This window comes from Falco biarmicus, chromosome Z, assembly GCF_023638135.1.
Source record: "Falco biarmicus isolate bFalBia1 chromosome Z, bFalBia1.pri, whole genome shotgun sequence".
NCBI classification, from domain to species: domain Eukaryota; kingdom Metazoa; phylum Chordata; class Aves; order Falconiformes; family Falconidae; genus Falco; species Falco biarmicus.
The window spans coordinates 14,701,236-14,724,269 of NC_079311.1; the positions used below are offsets into that span (position 1 = coordinate 14,701,236).

Below are 23,034 nucleotides of genomic sequence, written 5' to 3' on the forward strand. Positions count from 1 at the left end.
AGCTTCAACATCTTCCATATTCTTTTTCAAATATCCCTGTAATCATGAGGGCTGAATTACATTAAGGGCATGTCCCCTGGTTTTCTAAGCTGTACACTTCAGTGACCAAATCACTTTTGTTCACATATAGATTTAGCAATCTTTGAACATTCCCACAAGAAAAGAACGCCTTGTAACCCAGCCTTCAATCACCAGTCAGTTCTCATATTGTGACTACAGGAACCAGTTGAAAGGGCTGAGAAGCCAGCAGTACCCAGAAACATGGCACTTTGTTATGTATATTCAGGAGCCAACCAAGCACACTAATTTCAAGCCACAGTGCTTATGTAGCACTACCTCAGAACTGTCATCACAAAAGGCTGCGACTGTTTTGGGCACTTATAATTAACATGCTGGTAGCTACCTGCAGTCCTACTACAAGCTACCCCAAAGACGTGATATTCAGAGTCCACTGGCCAGATACTGGGAGACATGTTCTGGCATTACACTGATCAGGGTGGTCCTAAAGACAGGACATTTTGCTACCAACACAAGTAACTCAGTCTCCTTGAGAGCTTGCCTTCACACAGGAGGAAGCTTCAGAACACAAGTTTACTTACTCTGAACTGTAAGGAATTCCTCTTTGTTACATAAAAGCAAGCTTTCCTTTACAGTTCTAAAAATTTAGGCTGATTCATCAAGTGATGAAGTAAAAGAAAGCCTCTCTGAGTGGCAAACTATCATAGATTTTGGAGACAAGGCATGTGTCTTAAGAATTGTATATACTCCCTTTTTTGCCAACAGTGATAGCAATGTATGCCCCTAGTGAGTCAATGCTTGTGTCAACAACAGGGTTATTTTGCTAATAAAATTTAAGCCACTCCACAAACAAAACAATCCATCCTACTGAAAAAGACATTTGTTTTTATATCAATAAAATTACATCTTACTTAAAGTGCATACCTGTTAGCTGAGGATGTGATTCTTTTCAGAGTCTTTGTCAACCTAAGCATATAAATAAAATCTCAAGACTGCCTGTTCCAGTAAGAATATGAGAAGATGGAATGTCCTTACCAGATTCTAACCTGCTATTCTGTCCATGTCCTCTGACTGATCAGATTGACTCACTCACACTTCTTTCAATTAAATACAGTCAAAGCAGAAATAAGAAACCTTTGCAACTGTTTGAAATAAACAAACGTTGGCAGTTGATAAAAATGCAATTCCTACAAAATGAGTAATACATAGCATGTCATACAGAGGAAATAAATTCAGACATGAAGAAGCATGTGAACACAGAGAAGACAATCAAGAAACTGCAAGTTTACAGATCCGCAACAAAGCAAGGCAAGTAGTGCTGACTACTTCATCAGTATGACCATCTTGGTTCAGAGAAGTTTGCTACAAGTTTGTGTTACATTGGCATTGTACATTCAAATCTCGCATCCAGTTTGCCTTTTCCAGGGATTCAAAATGAATTACCACAACATTAACTTTTTGTGCAAAATGGGTGGCTGTTTTTCTCAGCAATGCCTCAGCGAAACAACTGAGTTCAGATTCCCCATGGAGATTACCAATATCACACAGAAGAATGTCAAAATGATCATCTATGAGTTCCTCCAACAGATCTTCCAACTATTTAGCAAAAATCTTCCTGTTGGTGCTTGGAATATAAGCAAGACTGAGATATTCCAAAATGGAATTCATCAGCAAATTGAAGAATTAGAGATATGCTTATCAGAAGAGCAATCAAAAGCAAGAAACACCTTTCAAACATGGATCCTAAAAAGCACTACCTTCAGTGTGAAAAAGTATTTCCAAAGAATCACCAATTTCCTAAAAGATAAGCAATACAGCCACTGTTCCTGGGAAGCAGTCCAAATGGAACTGAGAACAAGCCTTATAATTTTTGACAGTCTTATGAAAAATCACACATCATAAATAGGTAACATCTTCTATTTTTTGATTCTTTGTAGGAGTCTGATAATTTTCTCCTTTTTGATAGGTTTTTAATTTCCACATTTCAATAATATTCAAATTGGTAACTGGGGCTTGTTTTAAAAAGCATTCAGTGCTCTAAGTTAAACATGTAGAGCTCAAGTGAAGGGGGCACTTGGTTTCACTGCTTCTATAGAATGTAAGCTCTTTCAGAAACAAGTGGATATTGCTCCTCTGTATTCTCTCTTTGCACTATATAAAAACATTTTTTGGTCTTTCCATGGAATATGCCAATTGTTTTATGACCTGAAATTCTTGCATTTGGATAATGCATAGATTTTACTTTTGCATTACTTCACTAATGCAGAAAAAAGTAGAAGGTACAGGCATGCATAAGGAAGATGGACCTTCCTAGAGTTTTATATACTACAAAGATTTAATTTACAAAACAGACAAGAATTTAACATGACTTGGACCTCTTTAAACTTAAAAATAATGATGGGTAGACCTTCTGAGCTAGAAAGTAAATTCCCAGCCTTGATTGTTATTTTGCAAGTACACTTACATCTATATCTGGGGACACAAACCCCATTTTTCTGTATAGTGTATTTAATAACTGCAGCATATTCAATAACTGCAATATGGATTTCAGTTGGATATTGTTGGTTCACAATATGTATCAGTTCTATCTGCTTTAAATTCATAAGCAGATAACATTAATTGGAAAATATTTACCATATGGACATAGATGTTAACAATTTCTTCTACTCCCCTCCCACCTTCCTCTCTCTTATACAGGTGACCAAGCAGTGCTTCAAGTCATCACCTTCCTCAGTTTCACTGCTACCCAAGTGACCTTGAATACCTTCGATCTCATACTGCTCCCTATGTGTTAGAGGACTGGACGAGTTCTGACACAGATTTTTTCCCACCACAGATTTCTAAGCATATCTGATTCCTAAAATATGTTTATCATAAATGGAAAGTCTGGAACTGGAATGTAAAAGGAAAAGAGTTAAAATATTCCCGTGCCTATACAGGACTGGGGAAGAAAAAGGGAATATTCTAAAGAGGAAAAATTCGATATGCTGCTACCATTACCTGATAAAAGAATCTCAACATCTCCCCTGAGAAGTTTGAGGGCTGGACAGCCACCTCAGTCCCACGTCTTTCCTTTGTTTAAATGGAATACATATCTCAAAATTCTTTCCCACTTTGGGGGGGATACAAGGGGGGGGATGGGACGGGGCACAACGACAAAAATGAATTCTGCATCTTGTGATCCTAATGGAATGGTATTATTATTGACAAAACCAAGATACTTACAACTGCCTAGTTTTAAGCATCTAAATTAGACTTCAAGCTAAAGAGATCAGGCCCACCTACTTTACTCTCATGTGCTCCTATCTTACAGAAATGAGGAGGAAAGAATGGATTTCTGAATCCTGAATGTAAGTCTACTTTCAATCACCAGCGTAAAAGTTCAGCTTTTTATCTGGTTTGTATAGGGAACATAAGATCAATTTCATACATAGTCTATGTTAAATTCCCAACAACCTCATTAATCAATCTGTTTTGTTAAACACTTTGCAACTACATTGACATCATTGGGATGTTTGATGGCTGCAAAATACGTTCAAGCATATTTCATTCTGAAATTATTTTTTTTTTTTTATTTGCTGCTTTTAATATATAGTTACTGTGGGGAATTAATATAGCCCAATTTTGCATACCCAGCTTAAGGAAGTTGCTGAGCTGAAGCCCATGAACTTGAGGTTTCCCTGTGCATAATGCAAGATGATGTCAGGTTGTATCTACGTACCTATACCTACAGTGGATGTACTTCTCTTTGCTAAAATCTGCACTTGGATTTCAGTTTCTGAAAAGCCAAGAGTCAGCACAGACTTCAGCAGATATGACTGGACACAGCCTTACAGATCCTACTAGATTATATCAATTCTTCACGGGATCACAGCATATTTTGGTTAGATAATGACAGCACCATGAGCAAAAGCCCATTTCCACACAGTGTGGAAATATTCACTTCCTTCATCTGCTCTTCTGGGGAGGTACTTTCATGAATGACTATTAACTCATACATGCTTTATTATCAATTGTGACTCACATTTCAAGATACAGTGTTTTTTTCTGAAAGGGAGAAACAAGAGGGGTTGTAAAGCCATACACTCATTAGGTGATAATTTGGGGTACCCAAGTGAACTTAATTGATAACTGGTGTCAGCTAAGCCTTTATAGGGAACAGGTGTTTAAAAACTGCCTATGTTAGCTTTCTGCAAAAAAATCTTTGCTTTTACAAGTTAATTATATCTTATAAAAGAAAAAAGAAGTTATTGTAGACATTACTTTCACATTTCCTGTCTGGAATTCAGTGTTAACTCCTAATAAGGAGCATAGAACCATAGAATAGTTTGGGTTGGAAGGGACCTTTAAAGATCACCTAGTTCCAACGCCCCTGCCATGGGCAGGGACACCTTCCACTAGACCAGGTTGCTCAGAGCCCCATCCAGCCTGGCCTTGAACACTGCCAGGGATGGGGCATCCACAGCTGCTCTGGGCAACCAGTGCCAGCGCCTCACCACTCTCACAGTAAAGAGTTTCTTCCTAATACCTAATTAAATCTACTGTCGTCTAGTTTAGAACCGTTACCCCTCACCCCGTCACTACAGGCCCTAGTAAAAAGTCCCTCTCCAGCTTTCTTGCAGGCCCCCTTTAGGTACTGGGAGGCTGCTATAAGGTCTCCCCAGAGCTTTCACTTTCCCAGGCTGAACAATCCCAGCTCTCTCAGCCTGTCCTCACAGGAGGTGCTCCAGCCCTCGGACCATCTTCACTGACCTCCTCTGGACTTGCTCCAACAGGTCCATGTCCTTCTTATGTTGGCGTCTCCAGAGCTGCACACAGTATTCCAGGTGGGGTCTCACAAAAGCCAAGTAGAGGGGGAGAATCACCTCCCTCAACCTACTTGCTGGCCACGCTTATGTTGATGCAGCCCAGGATCTGGTTGACTTTCTGGGCTGCAAGTGTACATTGTTGGGCCATATTGAGCTTTTTGTCCACCAGCACCCGCAAGTCCTTCTCCTCAGGGCTGCTCTCAATTCATTCTCTGCCCAGCCTGTATCGATTCTGGGGGCTGCCCCAGCCCAGGTGCAGGACCTTGCACTTGGCCTTGCTGAACTTCATGAAGTTCACACAGGGCTCTTTGCCAGGCCTGTCAAGGCCCCTCTGGATGGCATCCTTTCCCTTACAGCATGTTAACCACACCACTCAGCTTGCTGTCACCGGCAAACAAGGGTGCACTCGATCCCAATGTCCGTGTCACCAACAAAGATGCTGAACAGCACTGGTCCCAATATGGACACCTGAGGAAGGCCACTCATCACCAGTCTCCACTTGGACATCTCTTTTGAGTGCAACCATCCAGCCTATTCCTTATTTATCAAGTGGTCCACCTATCAAATCCATGTCTCTCCACTTTATAGACAGGGATGTTGTGCAGAACAGTACCAAAAGCTTCGCACAAGTCCAGGTAGATGACATCAGTCTCTCTTCCCTCATCTGTCAACACTGTAACCTGTCATAGAAGGCCACCAGATTTGTCAGGCCCAGTTTGCCCTTAGTGAAGCTGTGTGAGCTGTCACGAGTCACCTCCTTATTTTCCATGTGCCTTAACATTGTTTCCAGAAGGATCTCCTCCATTTTCTTGCTGGACTCAGAGGTGAGACTAACTGGCCTCTAGTTTCCCCAGATCTTCCTTATTTCCCTTTTTAAAAATGAGGGTTATGTTTCCCCTTTTCCAGTCCATGGGAACTTTACTAGACTGACACAACTTCCCAAATACAATGGATAGTGGCTTAGCCGCTTCATCCACCAGTTCCATCAGGACTTGCGGACCTATCTCATTAGGTCCCACGGACTTGTGCAACTCCATGTTCCTCAGATGGTCTTGAACCTCATTTTCTCCTGCAGTGGGTTCTTCACTCTCCCACTCCCTGCCTTTGCCTTTTGTGATTCAGGCAGTGTGGCTGGAGCATTTGCAGGCAAACACCAAGGCAAAAAAAGTCATTTGAGTACCTCAGCCTTCTCCATGTACCAGGTAACCAGGTCTCCCATTTCCTTCCAGAGACAGCCCACATTTTCTCTAGTCTTCCTCTTATCACTGATGTACCTATAGAGACTTTTCTTGTTGCCCTTGATGTCCCTGGCCAGATTTAAGTCTGTCAGGGCTTTAGCTTTCCTAACCTGTTCCCTGGCTGCTCAGATGGTTTCTCTGTATTCTTCCCAGGCTACCTGTCCTTGCTTTCACCCCCTGAAGGCTTCCTTTTTATGTTTTATTGTCCAAGAGCTCTTTGTTCAACCATGCAGGTCCCCCAGAGTTTTTGCCCAACTTCTTCTTTGTCAGACTCACTGCTCCTGAGCTTGAAGGAGGTGATCCTTGAACATTAACCAGCTTTCTTGGGCACATCTTCCCTCCAGGGCTCAATCCCACAGTACTTTACCAAGCAGACACCATGAAGTCCAGGGCAGCAATCTTGCTGTCATCCTCACTGTCCTAAGGATCTTCAGCTCCACCATTTTGTGGTCACTGCAACCAAGGCTGCCCTTAAGCTTCACACTCCCCGTCAGTCCCTTCCTTGTTGGTGAGAACAAGGTCCAGCACAGCACCTCTCCTCATTGACTCCTCTGTCACTTGGAAAAGGAAGTTATCATCAATGCATTCCAAGAACCTTCTGGATTACCTATGCCCTGCTGCGTTGTCCCTCCAACAGATCTTGGGGTGGCTGAACTCCCCCATGAAGACCAGGGCTTGTGAACATGAGGCAGCTCCTATCTGCCTACAGGGGGCTTCATCTGTTCCATCTTCCTGGTCAAGTGGCCTGCAGCAGACCTCCACTATGTCACCTGTCCCTGTCCTCCTTTTAAACCTGACCCATAAACTCTCAGTTGGCTCCCCATCCATCCTCAGGCAGAGCTCCATGCAGTCCAGCTGGTTGCTTACATAGAGGATGACACCCCCTCCTCTCTTCCCCTGCCCATCCTTCCTAGAGAGCTTGTAACCTTCCATCCCAACATTCCAGTCATAAGAGTCATCCCACCATGTCTCTGTGATGCCCGTCAGATTGTAGCTCTGCAGCCGTGCACATGTCTCTAGTGCCTCTCATTTATTCCTCATGCTATGTGTGTTTGCATACAGACATTTAAGTTTGGCCCTCAATGAACAATGACTTACTGGCTGGAGCAGCTGGAATCCCTTGTGCTGCTCTGCAGGTACTCTCCTGATGCCCTCTGATCCCTCTCCAGGCTCTAGGCAACTCTTGCTGGCATTGGCACTAAACTGATAGGAGTGGGATGGATTGAGGTTCTCCTTCTGCAACTGTAGTTAAAGCCCTTTCACCAGCTTGGCAAGCCTTTGACCAAAGATGTTCTTCCCTTTCTCTGTCAGATGAACCCCATCAGCCCCCAGAAGACCAGATTTCTCAAAGACAGTTCCATGGTCTAAGCAGACAAACTCCTGGCTGTGGCACCAGTCCCACAGCCAATTGTTGATTTGCCAGATTCGGCTGGCCCTTTCAAGCCTTTTCCCTTTGAGTAGGAGGACAGATGAAAAAACAATCTGTGCTCCAGAGTCTCTTACTGCCACTCCCAAGGCTTTGTAACCCTTCTTGATGCTCCTCAGACTGTTCCTGACTGCATCATTGGTGCCCATGTGAAACAACAACTGGATAATCGTCAGTGGGCTGTATGAAGTTTGTTAGTCTCTCATAACATCCCTGATACAAGCCCCTGGTCAGCAGCACACCTTGCTAAACAGTGCATCAGATCAGCAAATAGGTTCCTCCGTACCTCTCAAAAGAATCACCTACTGCTGTCACCTGTCATTTTTTCTTAATTGCGCTGGTTGTTATACAACAGGCAGACTGGGGTGCCTTACTCAGCTCCAGCATGTTTTCTGAAGTTTTCTCCTTTTCAGTTGGCAGAGCAGCAAAGCAGCTCTGCAGGGGCTCCTCAGGCTTCAGAGGCAGTGTCTTTCTCCTGCAGGTCCTTGCTGTTACTATCTTCCACTCTTCTGCATTATTGCTCCCACCCCTCACCCCTGGTGCGCTGGTGGGGGACTTTTTGGCTCTGTGGCTGCAGGTCCACTGCAGGCTGCGCTCAGAAGCAGCTATCTAACTTTTTCTCGGCCTCCCTGATGCTATGCAGCCTTCTCACCGTCTCCTGCAACTCAGCCACCTGCTGCAGGAGCTCCTCCACCTGGGCATACCTTCTGCAGGCTGGCCTGCTGCCTGTCCCTGCCTCAGGAGAAAGGTCTACACACGCCCTGAAGCCTGAAGGTCTGCACTGTGGCCTCTCCCTTCAGCAGCTCCATGTAGGTAGAGGCATATGGTGCAGACCCCCAGCTGAAGCTGCAGCCTTGGCTCTCAGTGCGCCCACCATTCTGCCACGAGGGTCAGGCAGGACGAGGTCCCTGGCCTGCACCGCAGCCAGAAAGCAGCTCCTGGCTGTCGGACGACATGCACTTCAAGCCACTCTGCCAGGCCAGCGTGATGCCCCTCCCTCAGCGCTGCGCCCCCCTGCCCCCCTGCCCCACACACGCCTCGTCAGCCGCCCCGATACAGGTGCCTGGTGCCGGAGGTCTCTGAGCTCACCTGGGCTCTCCCCACTGCTCAGCAGCCCCCACTGCACTCATCTGTCTGCTAGTATTTGTTTTAAAACTTCAAAGCTGCATAATTATAATTATTTTTTGTACACCCAAAATGGGAATAAGTGTAAAATAACAAAAACAAACATCCCAAAACAATGTATACACCACAGGGGGGAAAGACTTGCTTTTGAGAGGGGAGAGGTTCTCTGCTACCACATACCTAAATATACTGCACGTTACTAGCCACAGAATTTACTACAGTCCTGGATTAAAAACCTGCATCTTTCGGTAACATGAGGATATGTTCAATCTTCACACAAAAGTAGAATTTTTATTTTTTTTTCTGATTGTACTTGTGTGGTAAGGAAGCACCCACAACAGCAAAAGCAGCAGATACTTTGAAGTAAATCTGAACACAGATTTCCTAAATCAAACAGAACTTGTGAAGTCTTGACTGAAGAATCCCCTGCTCTTAATGTGTTCCCATGAAACTATTTGATTAGCCTAAGAGCCTTTTTATCTTTTTGGGGTAAATCAAACTAAAGTTACAGTTCACAAGACAGGGTGACCCAGTTCTATACCCTCTCTTCCTCCCTTTCCCACTTTTCAATCTCACATTCTTGTCCTGCTCTAACACTTCTTGAACCTTTTCCTGAGGTCACTAGACCAACAGAAAATTATCCAAACAAAACAAAAAAACAAAATCCATACTTCTGTCTCAAGGTAAAGATTTAAAATAAAGCAGGGAAGAACACCCACTGCATATGAAAACCAGCACAACAGAGAAAGGCGAGCGTCACAGCAAGACTGCATAACAATCGCAGGAGAACAGTGAGCAAAACCTCCCATTCTGTTACTATTATTTGGTCCAAACTCCTTTAGAGGAGCCTCTCAGTTACTTCATGTACAACTGACTATTAGATCTTCAGCTATACCCGCAGTTCATTCATAATCCTTTTTCCTTCAGCATACTAATGTGATAATTACCTGCCACCAAAAGAGCTTAATGCAGTAGTAAACTGGCAATTTCTCTGGAAGTAAATTTAATTGTACAGTAGTTAGCTTTAAAATTCCTGTTATATCTTACTCATTTTAGCTTTCTGTCTCCATCTTACCTGCACAGGCTTAAGTCCTTGGCTCAGAAGACGCTCAGAAGACTCATCCGTCAAAGGTACTACTGAAGCATCTAATCCTAAGATAATACTGTAAAACACAAAAATGAAAATAACATTGTGCTTTGCCTATAAACTATTCCATCTGAGATCTCAGTTTACCTGATGATAAAGACTGAATACTAAACAAAGAACAGTACCCCATTTTCCCAGTAACATTTGTAAACAATTGCTATTCCAAATGACTCTGTGATCCATGTTCCCAGGGCACATGCGCCTCCCTGCTTCTCTTAGTTTCTGTTCCAGTAAGTAAGTACCTTCCTCAGGGATCTCAAACAATGCTGAGTACTTTGCTGGCAGTTGACAACAATTTATCGTGACAAAAATATCAGCAGAGGAGCTGAAGTGATTTGGTCCAGTCCCAAGTTTCACATCACTCACTAATGAGCTCTAAATAGCACCAGCTACTACACCAACACTGCAGCAAACAGCATTAAATCATCATTCCAAGCTGCTTGATGCCAAACAACATCCCATTATTCTGCATCCATCTCCTTCTGCTCTTTAGCACTTTCTGGAACTCAGAATTGCTTGATTGTACCCTGTGTACCTGGTGTTCCTCTTCTTTCTACCCTAACCCCTCTTTGAGAGGTGCATACTCTCTGTTACAAAAAAAAGCAGTTTCCTCCTTGGTTTTTTTGTTTTGTTTTGGTTTGGGTTTTTTGTTTGGTTGGGGTTTTTTTTGTGCCAGGGAAGCTCTTTACCCCACAGAGTGGAGAAGCAAAACTGTCACAAAAGTTGGTCCACTCAGAAAAGTCTGCAAATCTTGAATAACATGCTTTGCTATGGTGTAAGATGGGGAAACAGGCTCTCCATCTACCTACTGCAGAGTATCTGGCCCATAAACTCTTCAGTCTGAGAAGAATATCTGGAAGATTTTCTCACGACTATCCCTCATTATATATGAATATTATCTGTGTGTAAAAACACAGTTAAATGGCTTGGAGAATAGAAATAATCCTGTTGTCTACATAAGAAATCACTGCAATCTAAGCAGGGGTTGGAAGGACTCTCAACCATCCTTTATCCACCTGATAATCATACAGGTAAACTGTTCTTGCTCTAACTTGGTTTAGGACACACCCCTGCATCAATCAGAACAGTTTGTTTACAAGAACTGCCCACAACCAGCCCCAGAACAGTTCATGACCATCAAGGGGGAGCAGGAAGGCCTCTACATCTTCAAATGACAGTTGACAACAGTCTTGTCAGAAGAGACAGATGATCTGCAGGGTCAATCAGGTGCAAGCAGGAGCCTCCAGGAGCCTTTGCCAATGAGGACCACTCAGTGCTTGCATTGTAGCTGTTCTCTTTTAAGCCAACAGTAGATACCTCTAGGGTTTGCTGATCCTTGCACTGGCAATTACTCATTTCTCCATAACAAGCCCTGTGTCAGCCTCTGTGAGACCAGCTATCATGTTGTCACATCACGATGCTGCAAAGACTTGCAGAGATTTCAAATCCTGTGTTTGTGTTTCACTAGTGAACAAGTTGTCTAACTCAAACCATTTTTCACTGAGCAACCTTGCAAACTAAAAGCAAAATCTAGCATCCTGAACCTGTCTCTGCACAACTGAAAGACCTGGCAGAGCAGCTGCATGGCAGGTTTCTGGAAACACTAACTTCATCTCCAACATTAAGATAACTATAGCCAGACTGCTGTTTTTAACAGGCTGTGTCCTCAGCTTTTGTCATGCCAAAGACAAACTCCCAGCCGGGGTGCCGAGGTTCCCATCCCTTTGCTCAACACAAGTACAACACGACCAACAGGCTGGGCTCTGATCTCACCTCCCCGCGTCGGAGTACGGTGCAGAAAGGCAGGAGAAGCGGGCTGGGAAGGGTTCACCATACTGGGTTTAAATAAATGGGGTGGGGGGAGCCAACCCAAACGCGAGGCTGACGACTGGTCGCCCCCTCCTCTCTAAGCCGCACGGCCCCGCTCCTGCCGGCTGCTCCGCACCCACCGCGCCGCGGCTGGTCGCCGGAGCCCGCAGCTCCCTCAGCAAGACCGAGCAGACCCCTGGAGCTCTGAGGAAAGCACGCAGCGACCTACCTTTTGGGGGGGAAGCGGGGGTCTGTTTGTGTGTGTGCGTTTGAAAAGCCGTTAAGAAAATGCACCTTTCCGCGGGCTCCGGGCCAGCCGGCTGCTGTACCTACGCAGCGCCAAGGGGAGCCAAGTGCCCCCGGCACGGCCCGCCCTGCCCCATCCCCTCACACGGTGCCCACCTGCCGTTTCGACCGGGACAGGGAGCGGGGTTCCGGCCGCCCCCGCCACCCCCCGCAAGGCGCAGGCCCCGGGCCGGGGAAGCGCGATGGCTGCGGGGGAGCGGGACCCCCCCCCGGCGAGGGCAGGCATCGGCCGAGCCCCCCCGTTCGGCAGGTGTGGGTGGCCCCCCCCGCCGCGCTGGGCGGAGCTGGGGCTGCCGGCGGGGGCGCTTCCATCCGGGCTGAGCGGGACGGGGAACGGGCGGGCGGCCGGAGCGCGTCCCAGCCGCAAGTTTGTGGCGCGGCGGGACCGGCCTCTCCCCCCACGCGCAGCGACCCGACCCGCCGCTCCCGCCTTACCTCCGCCCCTCCGAGGGCCGCCGCCCGCCCAGGTGCCTTCCTCGCCGGGCGGCCAGGGAAAGGACGCGACGGCCCGGCGCGGCTCCGCCGCCCACCAGGAGCCCCGGCGGCGGCAAGGCGCTGCCCGGCCCGGCCCGCCCCCGCCGCCGGCTCCGGGCTCCCGCCGCGCGGCCCCACGCGCCGTGCGGCCCTGGGCGGAGGCCGCCCCCTGGCGGGCGCGGAGCGGGCAGCGGCGGCAGCGGCCGAAATGGCGGTGCCCACCCGCAGGGGAACACCCCGCCTGGCTGGAGCGGGGCGGGGGGCGCGCACCCGGCAGCGGCTCCCTCAGCACCCGGGCGCCCCGAGGCCTCCCAGCGCACGCCACGGCAGCCCCCTCCCCTGCCGCCCCGTCCGAGGCGCAGCCTGCTTGCCCTCGGCCACCGGGGAGAGGCCTGACCCTACACCGCATTTAGCAGAGCTTGGTGGAAAACTTACCTCAGTGTAGGCAACAGACGCGGAACGCCGAGCTGTCGGGGAGCCTGCAACGAGCAGCAGGAAAACCTCAGCCCCCACGACCTTCCCAACAGGGCTCCGCGTCTACACAGCGCTCCAGAGGAGTTTGCCCTCCAAAACAGTACGGGTTTGCCACGTTAGCATAGGTCAAAGACCGTGGGCTTTTCCCTCAGGGCTGGAGGATAAGATACATAATTGTACTCGTAAATGTCTTACCAGCTAAAGGGATCTTTGGTTTATCTAATCCAGGGGTCCTCAATCTGGTCCCCGGTATTTACAGGCCCCCCTGCCGGGAGTTGTGGGGGGGAAACCAAGCAGCCGCAGATGGCTGCCTGCCGCTGCATCCGCGCCGGCCCCTGGTTAAACAGTTTGAGGACCCCTGGTCTAATACATGGGTCCATGGTAGTAGGCTGACACACAACTGTTTGTATAGCGAAATCCATCTTTGTATTTACATTGATCTAGTTGTTTTGGTAGGGAAGAAAAATACTCAGCAAAACACATTCTCCCAGCTGAGTGTATATATACATAGCTTGGACATAAAGCTCTTTCTTTTTCCTGTCAACATAGACTTCAGGGTCTTACACCTTCCCATTCGACCTACCTTTTCCACTGGCAAAAAAGGGGACAGGACATGACACATGACACAGTAACAGCAGAGACCCGTTTCAGTGCCACCGAACTCAAAATAAAATGGCTATATGCCAAACTATTCTTAAGAGGAAAAATTTCAAACTGAACATCAATGCTGACCGAGTTCGGGAAATGTTTTCACGAAGACTGAATGAACACAAACCAGCCTCCCCTCTTCTCAAGCAGCAGAAACCCATGTGGAAACATACAGCCTAACACAGATGCAAGACAAAGGACCATGCAAAACTGAAAGTGTTCTTCTGAGAACAGAACAGCATGGCAAGCACCGACAAATGACCCTGGTGAGTGGTCAGGCTCTCTCCTCTGAAGGAACTCTATCTCAGAGGGCATGGGGAAGAGGGCTGCCCACTTCAAAGGTTTGCAGAAGATTGCAACAAATCAACAAGGTTTGTTGAAGATTGGCATTGCCTCCCTTCCCACTGTGAAAGGCAAAGGAAGGCGTCCTCTTTTTCCCTACTATGGACTCCAACACTGCCCTCACAGAAGACCCCAGCTTCTGTCTCTTTTCAAGCTGGAGATGGAGTGCAGCAGCAGCTCCCATGTGGCAGAGGCAAAGCAGAACCTTAACTGGACTGAAGGAAAAGCTGAATCCATGGCATCTCAGGTGAGAGCTGGGCTTAGGAAATATTGGCTGCCAAACCAGAGAAGGAAAGGTGAGTGGGTAACAAAGAATGTGCTGGCAGTTTGTGACTGGGAGGGAGACTTGAGTTGCTTGGGGGAAATACCGTATTGTGACTGATTAACTGTTCTTTCCAAACATTTGCAAATAAAGATAGTAGAAGTGACCTTTCTACCTTCATAAACACAGCAAGAACAGCCTGAGAAGTGAAGATTTTTCAAACAAACTTTTAGTTTTAGCTTGGCAGCCATGAGGTGTTTCTCACAGAGCTATGTGAGCAAATAGCAGTAGAAATAATCTTTCTGATAGCAGAATGAGCAGGTTTTTGTCACTGGTGGAACTGCTTTTTATGTCATTACCAATTCCTTGGTTTCAGGCAGTGAATCAGTCTTTTTTTCCTGAGCTGCAGCCTGGTTTGGCATTGTCATTACTATATCCCATATTCCTATGCAGGAAATTTAAAACAGTAAAATATGTATACAGAGAGTTTGTGGGATCAGACCCCTAAGAAGGAGTAGGTAAGAAAGATAAAATGCCACACTCAAAAGTTCCTAAAGTGTTTGGAAAGACTTAAACATACTATTGAGACAAATGCCAGATCAAAACCCAGTAACACAGTAAAACAATTTTCAGACAAGTTCCCTATTAAAAACAACTGAACAACCTATATAAACAATAGTCTTCCCAGTGTCCCCAAAAGTTTGATGTTTGCATCCCTCTAAATGCTGCACAGAAAGACATTTTAAAAATGCAATAGGTGTGGTTGACAAGATCCATTTTGTTACTTACACTCAAACAAGGACAGACAGTGTCATTGAGGACAGCATTCTCTTCTCTGTGATTCATATTCATTAAAGTATACCAAGAACCCCAGCTTTGCCTTGGAAGAATTTATTTTTGCTGACAGACTAGCCCTCATAAAGGATGAACTACAGCCACATTCACCATACACTTGATGAAAGTTGCTCCTTTGCTGCTGGGAGAGAAGCTGGAGACCAGGACTGGGAGCCAATCAGTTGATTTACTTCAGCAGAATTTAACCAGTATTGATTCAGTCATGTTTGCCTGATTTTTCTAAGCATAAACAGCAAAGATACTGAAGTCAAGGGTCTTCTCCTACCACACAAATACATAGCTCAATAAAACAAAGACAAAGAAAAAAAAAAAAAAAGGCAGGTCTTCATATTAATTGTTGTCAGTACGGGCAAACTGAAAGGCAAATTAATTCAGCACCAAATGTTTGAGGACCGCTGAGTATCTTCCACTGTTGGGAATCCAGAATGGAGAGGACACAGATGGGGCAGATCATAGCAGCACAAACAAACTAGCAGGAACAACCTGTTATGATGTTGCTCTCTTTGGTGCTCAGTGTGCCTGGATGCTCTGAAAGAGCCAAGATCTTGCAAGTGGAGCTTACAAGGGTTATTTTCCCATGGCTCTTTTCTGTCTGGTTTAGTTGGGGTTTTTTTATGTTTTGGGTTATTTGTACCTGATATGACTAAATTCACATTGCCTCTTTAGCAGATCATCTTTGAGATTTGTATCCCTCAATCAGTTTTACAAAACTGGCTAGCAAAATCAAATTTCATCTGGGGACAGTGGGAAGAACAGAAACATGTAACCTGTTTCATCCTCTTTCCTTTTTCAAGTGGCCAACTTACGGCTTTGATTTGAGTCTACAAGAAAAGCTGTGGCTTTGTTAAACCCAGTTTAAACTTGGAGATAATTTTTACTCTATTCTGCATCAAACTTTCTTACTTAGTTTTATGTCAAGGCCCTGAATTAACTTAAACCAAGCTAAAGGAGGCCATTGCTAAATACTGCCTGGTGGAATCAGTTGGGGTATTTAAAAAAGTTACTGTCCACAGATGCTTATTGGCTCCCATTTAATGATGATTAACACCTGCAAAACTGCATCCATTTTACTGAAAAAAAAGGCACCTTCATTTAGCTCAGCCACCATCATTAGTGGTGATCAGACCAGCTGATTTTGCACCAAAGTAGTTTATAGCAGGCTCTCATGTCATGGGCTGTAAGCTTATGAAGCTTCATAATCGTGCAACTAAAAAAAAACCTTGGAAATGTGACTTAAACAGCTCAGTCATTTTTAGAAGTAGATGTCTCTGTGTTTACCAGCACCCAGTTCTGTGTATATTAGAGCTCGCCTTACTACTAAGTTACAGAGCTTTGTTGAAACCACAGCACTATGCACAGTCCACTTTCAGCATACAGCCAGTGACAGGTAACTAAGCTGCTATCATAGGTGTGTGTTTTAGAGTTCTCTTACAAGTTAAATAAAAAACACTTTTTTAAAAAAGAATATTATTTTTCCCAGCTATTAAAATCAATACCAAAGGTAATCGAGCCTTGTGTGTGATGTGAGGAAGGAAGGAGTTTAGCACATAGTACCATAATAGAATATGCCTGGCTCACTGATTTGGACATACCTATGCAGCAGAATATCTTGAAAGAAGGAACACTATGGGTAGCATTCATATCTGTAGGGGAGATCTTCCTCTATGGTCACCTTTAAAGGAGTTTTCCTCTTTTTTATACCCAGCATGATTTGGTTCCCCTGTGCAAAAAAAACTGAAAAAAAATAGAAAACAAAAAAGTCAATATATACAGATATTCAGTCAATAAAATTCTGAATAGGTTAAAGCCACAATGCATTCAAAATTAAATATACTTTCTTACAGGATTTTATCTCCCTGAACTTCTTTCAGCTGGTAGCCTTGTAGGGTACCCATTATGACTAGCTCATGATTTTAACAGCATTGTTCACAGTATAACTGTGCTCTACACAGTACCAAGCATTAAATTCTGACTTAACCCCAAATTACTGCACAGTAAAAGTGTTCTCTCACAAATGGAGTTCATTATTCAGTTTGCGAAGAGCCAATCTCACACACAGAGCCAAGATTTTTTCTTTTTATTGCATGTCTGCGCAGAGATGGGTGCTAGGTGGTAAATCCACAAAGCTTAATGCACGGCAAAACATTTTGTACACTTTGACCAATTACTTACAATTATGTTTAGTCACACTTAATTCTAGTTGGCTCTTAATAGCCTCTTCTCCATTTAAAGGGACAGTACTCTTTTTTTTCAACTGTGCATATTCTGTGGTGAGGGGGCTTTGTTAGTAGGGGGCTTTCTTTATTCGGAGGTGGCTTTTCTGGTATGCTAGTTAGGATAGTTCACACACACATAGTTCAAGTGATTTCCTGTTTGGTCTCATTAACCATTTGGTTCTCCTTGAGCTTTGTTATACCCCAGCTGGACATATTTATATTGTCTATTCTTTCTCCCGGGGTCATGTTTTGCTAACTGTTTGTAACATCCTCTGTTTTTCCAATTCTTTCTTGTTTTTCATTATAGATGTTTACATATGTTGTCTAAATTTCAACAGACTGACCTTCTATTAACCACATATATACACATGTCTGATCTAATATCGAGCCTGTCGACTACAAAGGCCTGCTGCCATGAAGACAAATTCGACACAGTAATCCTCTCTCACATCTTGAAATTCCTATATATGGTACAGATCTAGTGTAGCTGTTTCTCAAATAGTGCTGGTAACATAAAGAGTGTTCACCAACCTAGGCAAGGACACAACAGTCAGGAGGTTGGTCTGCAGTGGCTTAGACTGCAAACAGCTGTGGCTGCACTGCTGAGATGTCTTGAAACCTGCTGAAAGGAAGGTGATGCTGCTACTGCTGAGGGAGAGTCTGAAATGCAGCAAGGCCAGAACTGCTCTCTCAGGAGCAGGTACCACAAATGTGATTCTATATCGCTTGCACCTGCTGCTGCAAACAAATGTGTCTCTTCCATGCCTTCATTCCTAGATTTATTTCTACTCCGTATCCACCTGCTTTACATGGCCATAACAACTCAGACCCAAAAGTGTGTTCTCCACCCCCCTCCCATGTGGGACAGACACCTCCCCACCATACACATGCACCCGTGATTACAAATAGAAAAGACACTGTTTCATTCCCATAAAACACAAGATGTAGAATTTATTTTCTTTTTTAAAAAAAATATTTTATTTGGCAATGCATCTAATAAGCTTCCAGGTGCTGTAAATATCCTTAATAGGTCTAAATACTGTACTCCAAAGTCCCTAGACTCACATGTTACTTTGTTGGGTTTCTTTAAATATGGTGAAGATACATTGAAGTTATTGGCATTAAGCTGAAAGATTACAGCAGTAAATCTGTTATGTTTAGGAACCATGCCATCAGGCCTGATTTTTCACTTATTCTGAAGCAACACACCCTGGAAAACTCCCACTGATATGCCTGGTAAAAGAACATGGTTTGACAAGGGGGTTTTTCAAGTGTCCCTGTTATCACAAATGGACAGGTAATCCTATATTGGCTTATTTTCAAGGTTGGGTTTGTTGGTTTTTTATACTTAAGATGGCTTTCTGCAGTTTGGAGATGTTCCAGCATATGCAGTATGGTGGCAAGCAGCAGCAGCAGAGAATATAGTGATATAAGAAGCACTGTAAGACTAGCTTTGCCATTCTTACAGGTGGCTCACAGAACATCCACCACTAACTCCTGCAACCAGAGTTCACAGTTCCCAGCTTTGCCAAGAGCCGAACAGGAGAAGGGCAGGTGCAAGAGTTCTGAATAAAGGCATTGAATGGCCCCCCAACAGCTTCATTAGGGCCGGAATCCTTTTCTGTTGATGTTGGCCAGGGATTTTGATGATCCTGTCAAAAGCCTATTTTCTGGTTCAGTGATTCAGAAAGACAGCTATTCTCTCTGTTGATTGTCCTGATACTTATAGTTGGCCATAGAACAATTCATTTCCAGCAACTGAATGGCATCAGTACAAACATTTGGTGGCCGCCTTGTGGTGCCAGAGGCCTGAGCACATGTTGGTGCATAGGTGCCATTGATTGTCTGTCTTTACTCCAGCTCTGCCATAATTGCCTCAAAAGCATGGTGTCTGGGCTGAAAATTTGGGGGGGGGTGGTGGGGTGGTGGGGGGGGGTGGTGCAGGGGGAGGGGGGAAGAGAATAACCATGTTTAACTGAGGTCCGATGCCAGCAATAACCCATGGGAAGGGTACTCAGATACAGTTACTGCTGTCAAAACCCACAGCACTGTCTCACAGAAGGAGTCCTGTTTGGTTTGGAGAGCAGCTGAACACCAGTGGAATAAATTTGCTAGTGGTTTCAGGAGTGAAAGAGAAACACTGCTGAGGCCAAGAGACCTGCAAGAATCGTCTTGGTTACCTCTGCTGCTTGCCTGTTTCTGTTCACCTGTGGGATATTCTCACAGGTTTCAGTGGCTGACAGCTGATGGGGAGAGGCAGGGACTTCTGTACTTCTACAGTAATGCAATCTCTTTGGTGTTCACCAAGTAGTGTGAGTGATGCTAAAATTAAAGAGGAAACTTGGTACCTAGAGCGAAAAGGCAGCATGTGACCAAATTATTAGCCTTGCTTCTGCATTAAGAAAACTTTTCTAGAACTCTCCAATGCAAAATGTAACCTTCCTGCTGGCATTATGTAATGCCTTCTAGATTTTATCTTGAAGTACATGGAAACAAATTTTACCCAATCCTAGGAGCATAAACCAAGATAATCTTCCACTTCTAGCAATGAAAAGGTTATGCACTCATACAAAGGTTCCACCAAGAGTGGAACGCGCTGCCTTTTGTCCCTTCGAGGTTATTGTTTGCCGTTCCTACCCAGCAAAAAGTAAACAGCAAAATCCAGTTACTGTTTCATCTGACTCAGATACAGCTCAAGGCTTCTCTCAGAACAATAGTTGTATTCAAGCTGCTCTCTGAACTTAAGTCTGCTCTTATAATTGTGACATAAATTTAGGATTTATTTTCCAAAAATGTGTGGTTCAGAAAGTACTTTAATCTTACTGCATTTTGACAAGACACAAGTCTCCTCCTTTGCTGTTGTTGTTATTAATCCTTTGTTCCTCTCCCCTGTAAACAGCAGAAAGAATGCTTTCCTAGAACTAGTGGCAAAATTGTATCTCCTCCTGGGACTGCTGTAACATTAATGTAACATGAAGTCAGTCTGTCAAGTCCACAAAGCACAGATTGGTTCGGTTTCTAGCTCTATTAAGAGCTATTTGATTCAGGATTTTGTTTTCAACAACTGAAGTCATATTACAGAAAAGGTACAACCAAAACCGACTTTCCCCAATGATCCCATATAGCTGAAGGACAGAGCTGTGATCTTTCCAACAGGTGAAAACCATTACAGCCTTTATCACACCACACAAGATGGGGTGGATGCTGGTTAACCTCAGGTCATCTGCTGAACTAATGACCCAAGCCCTGCAAAATGAAGCCCTCTCTTTCAGCCCTTTCTGGCAGTGTTATGCACAACAGCCTTCAACAGGAGAGGAAGCAAGGTGATCTCCAGGTAACATCAACCATCAGGCAATCTTATGCCCCCACTAAGGGCCAGCTGGCCCACCAGCATTTGCCACAGCAGGAAATGAGAAAGAGACATGTTCATCGTAGGGCAAAGAGACAGAAGAAAGATGTAACTACAGTGCTATGGAAAAAGGCAAGAGAAGCATTACTCATATTCAGACTCCACCCTGGTGTACAAGAGCTACTTAAAATTTTCCCCTATGTATGGCTGCTACTAGATCTGTCTCCAAGTTTTCTACTGATCTATTTCCCTCCATTGATAGAGGTTCCCTGTGGAACTTCTCAGCTCCTGCTTAAAGCTACCATGATCCCTCTGCCACCCGTGCTTAGAACATATTAAAGGACCATATGCAAAGGCCTGCAAACCACCCTCTTTGCCCAGTTTGCCAGTGATCCCAGCATTTAATAGAGAAGTTATACCCCTTTATGAAGACACTCTGAATTATGTTTCATGCAAAACCCAGTAAGTCTGTGTTGTATTAGCATGGCCTGCCATTATGGGGCAAATGCCTTAGGAAAGGAAGAAAAAACATTGACATTGTGCCAAATTTCACTGCTTTTTGAATATGTCAACAACCTTTCAAAGAGAGACTCACCATGAACCAATGTCTGCCATGCTTTGTCACTAAAAACTTGACAACATATATTAGTTACAGAAAAGTTCATGATACCTTCTGGATACCATGTGTTAGAAATGACACATCATAACAGTTTGAGTATGAACATACACATGATAAATATTTTTGCTTGGCACTTAAATCTTACCTGTTGAGTGTTGACATAGCACTTCAGCACTTTTCAGAAAGATGTATATGCAACTGGAAAGGCTGTGAATTCATGTTGTTTCAGATTCAGGCTGGCCTATTCCCAGTCTAGCCCTAATCACTCCTATTTAATGACACCATTCATAAGCAAAGCTGATTTGGAGTCTGGCAGCCCACTTAATAAGTGGGACGTTATGACAAGAGAGCATTACACTCCTGCTCAGACAGCTGCACTGGCTCCCTGGAAGCCTCCAGGGAAAATTCAAAGCTTTCAAAGCTTTGTTTTGGATCTGGGTTATTTTATCAGCAGAAGAGGCATTCAACTTTGAAAAGCCCTGATATAAAAGAGAAGTAGGTGGCACGGGCACATACATATTCAGGTCTGTTTCTCCCCACATTGATCTCCCAGCCATGTTACTAAAGTCTATTTCCCAGTCTGACAACTGGGAGAGGGAAGGTTAGGAGAAGTTCTTTGCAGCATACAATTATTTTAGGTGCTGAGTGCAGTGTTGTCAGCTGGTAGAATAACCTAGATGATGAAATGCTGTTATTTTGAACATTATTATAGATTAGGAACACTATTCAAAGCTTGGAAAGACATTTCTGGTGTTTATGTCTTGTAAAACATACCTAAAAATATATACTCTTGGAATTTACTCTCCGAGGACTCAACAAATCCAGAACACTAAATCGTTTGAATTTGAATTGACTATTATAACAAGACAGACCATGGAGCAGATTGTCATGTGTTTGCCTTTAAAAAAGCCCAAACTTACTATACCTTTAATTCACTCTCTTATCTAAAGATAATACTATCATGTTCCATGGCAAGGTTGGTTGCCTTACAAGCTAAAGCATGGACCAAGTGGTGGCTTAGTGAAATAGATGCATTTGCTTGACCATCAGACACCAGGACCAGTTGGCTGATGCCCCCAAGGGCTCAGACCCGTGCATACTGCAGTGGGAGCAAGAAGTATTGGAGTTCTGATGCCAAAACGGCACAGAATAACTGCTCAGAGACCAATTTTGTCTTTAAGCAGCAAAGGTATTTCATGCAACATTGGAGAGCTAGCCGATTCGTACCGGACAAACTAGCTCCAAAGTTTTCAGTGAAAAGTCTTGTAGAGGGATTTTTAAAGGACTGAGGACATATGTTACCATTGTCCAGGTTGGACAACCCAGGCCTGTTAATTAAAGCTGCAGAGCAACTTTAAATTGTCCTTGGAACAAGCAGTGTGAGAAAGAAAACAAGCTATGCACAAACAAGAAGCCAGGTGCAGAGCAAGCCCTGGGAACCACGGAATCAGCACACTCTCATCAGCACACTCTGATCAGGCGCCTGCAGCATGCTCACCGATCAGGTACACGGACACCGCGTGGCCAGACTTTCATCCAATCACCTGTGTGTAAAGTTGGGTGAGCGGTTGGCGTAAGTTATAAATATGACCTGTTTGTTTAATCAAGTGAGCACGGCACATAGCCATATTGGTGTGATTGTCGTGAATTGGCCGACTCTCCATGGGGGGACCCTCTTCAAAGTCTAATTCATACAGTTTTTTCATGAGAGGTTACACAACATCTTTACATACATACTCATTTGCTTTTGACACCCAATCTTTCCATTCAAATAGGTGGGATCTAGGTGGAGTAGACCTTTCAATTTTCTTTGTTCAAAGATTTCCTGACTTGATGGTCTCCTTATCTCCTTCAGGTGCCCACCTTATCTTTTCCAATTATCCAGAGTACATTCAATGGAACCTTTCCTAATTATTCA

General features: G+C 44.6%; 1 protein-coding gene across 5 annotated transcripts in view; it reads right to left on the minus strand.

The window, feature by feature from the left end:
- The window catches only part of MOB3B (MOB kinase activator 3B), a 104,221-nt gene extending 91,265 nt beyond the window's left edge, over window positions 1-12,956 (minus strand). The window contains exons 1-2 of one of the 5 annotated variants that reach the window (XM_056325428.1): window positions 12,787-12,956; window positions 9,691-9,778 (exon numbers count right to left, since the gene is read on the minus strand). The gene's annotated coding sequence lies outside the window, so the exon portion shown is untranslated. Of the gene's footprint in view, window positions 1-9,690; window positions 9,779-11,800; window positions 12,027-12,312; window positions 12,440-12,786 lie in introns of those variants that run through there. The other 4 variants (XM_056325432.1, XM_056325429.1, XM_056325430.1 and 1 more) reach the window with 4 other exon arrangements.
- Window positions 12,957-23,034: the final 10,078 nt, after the last annotated feature.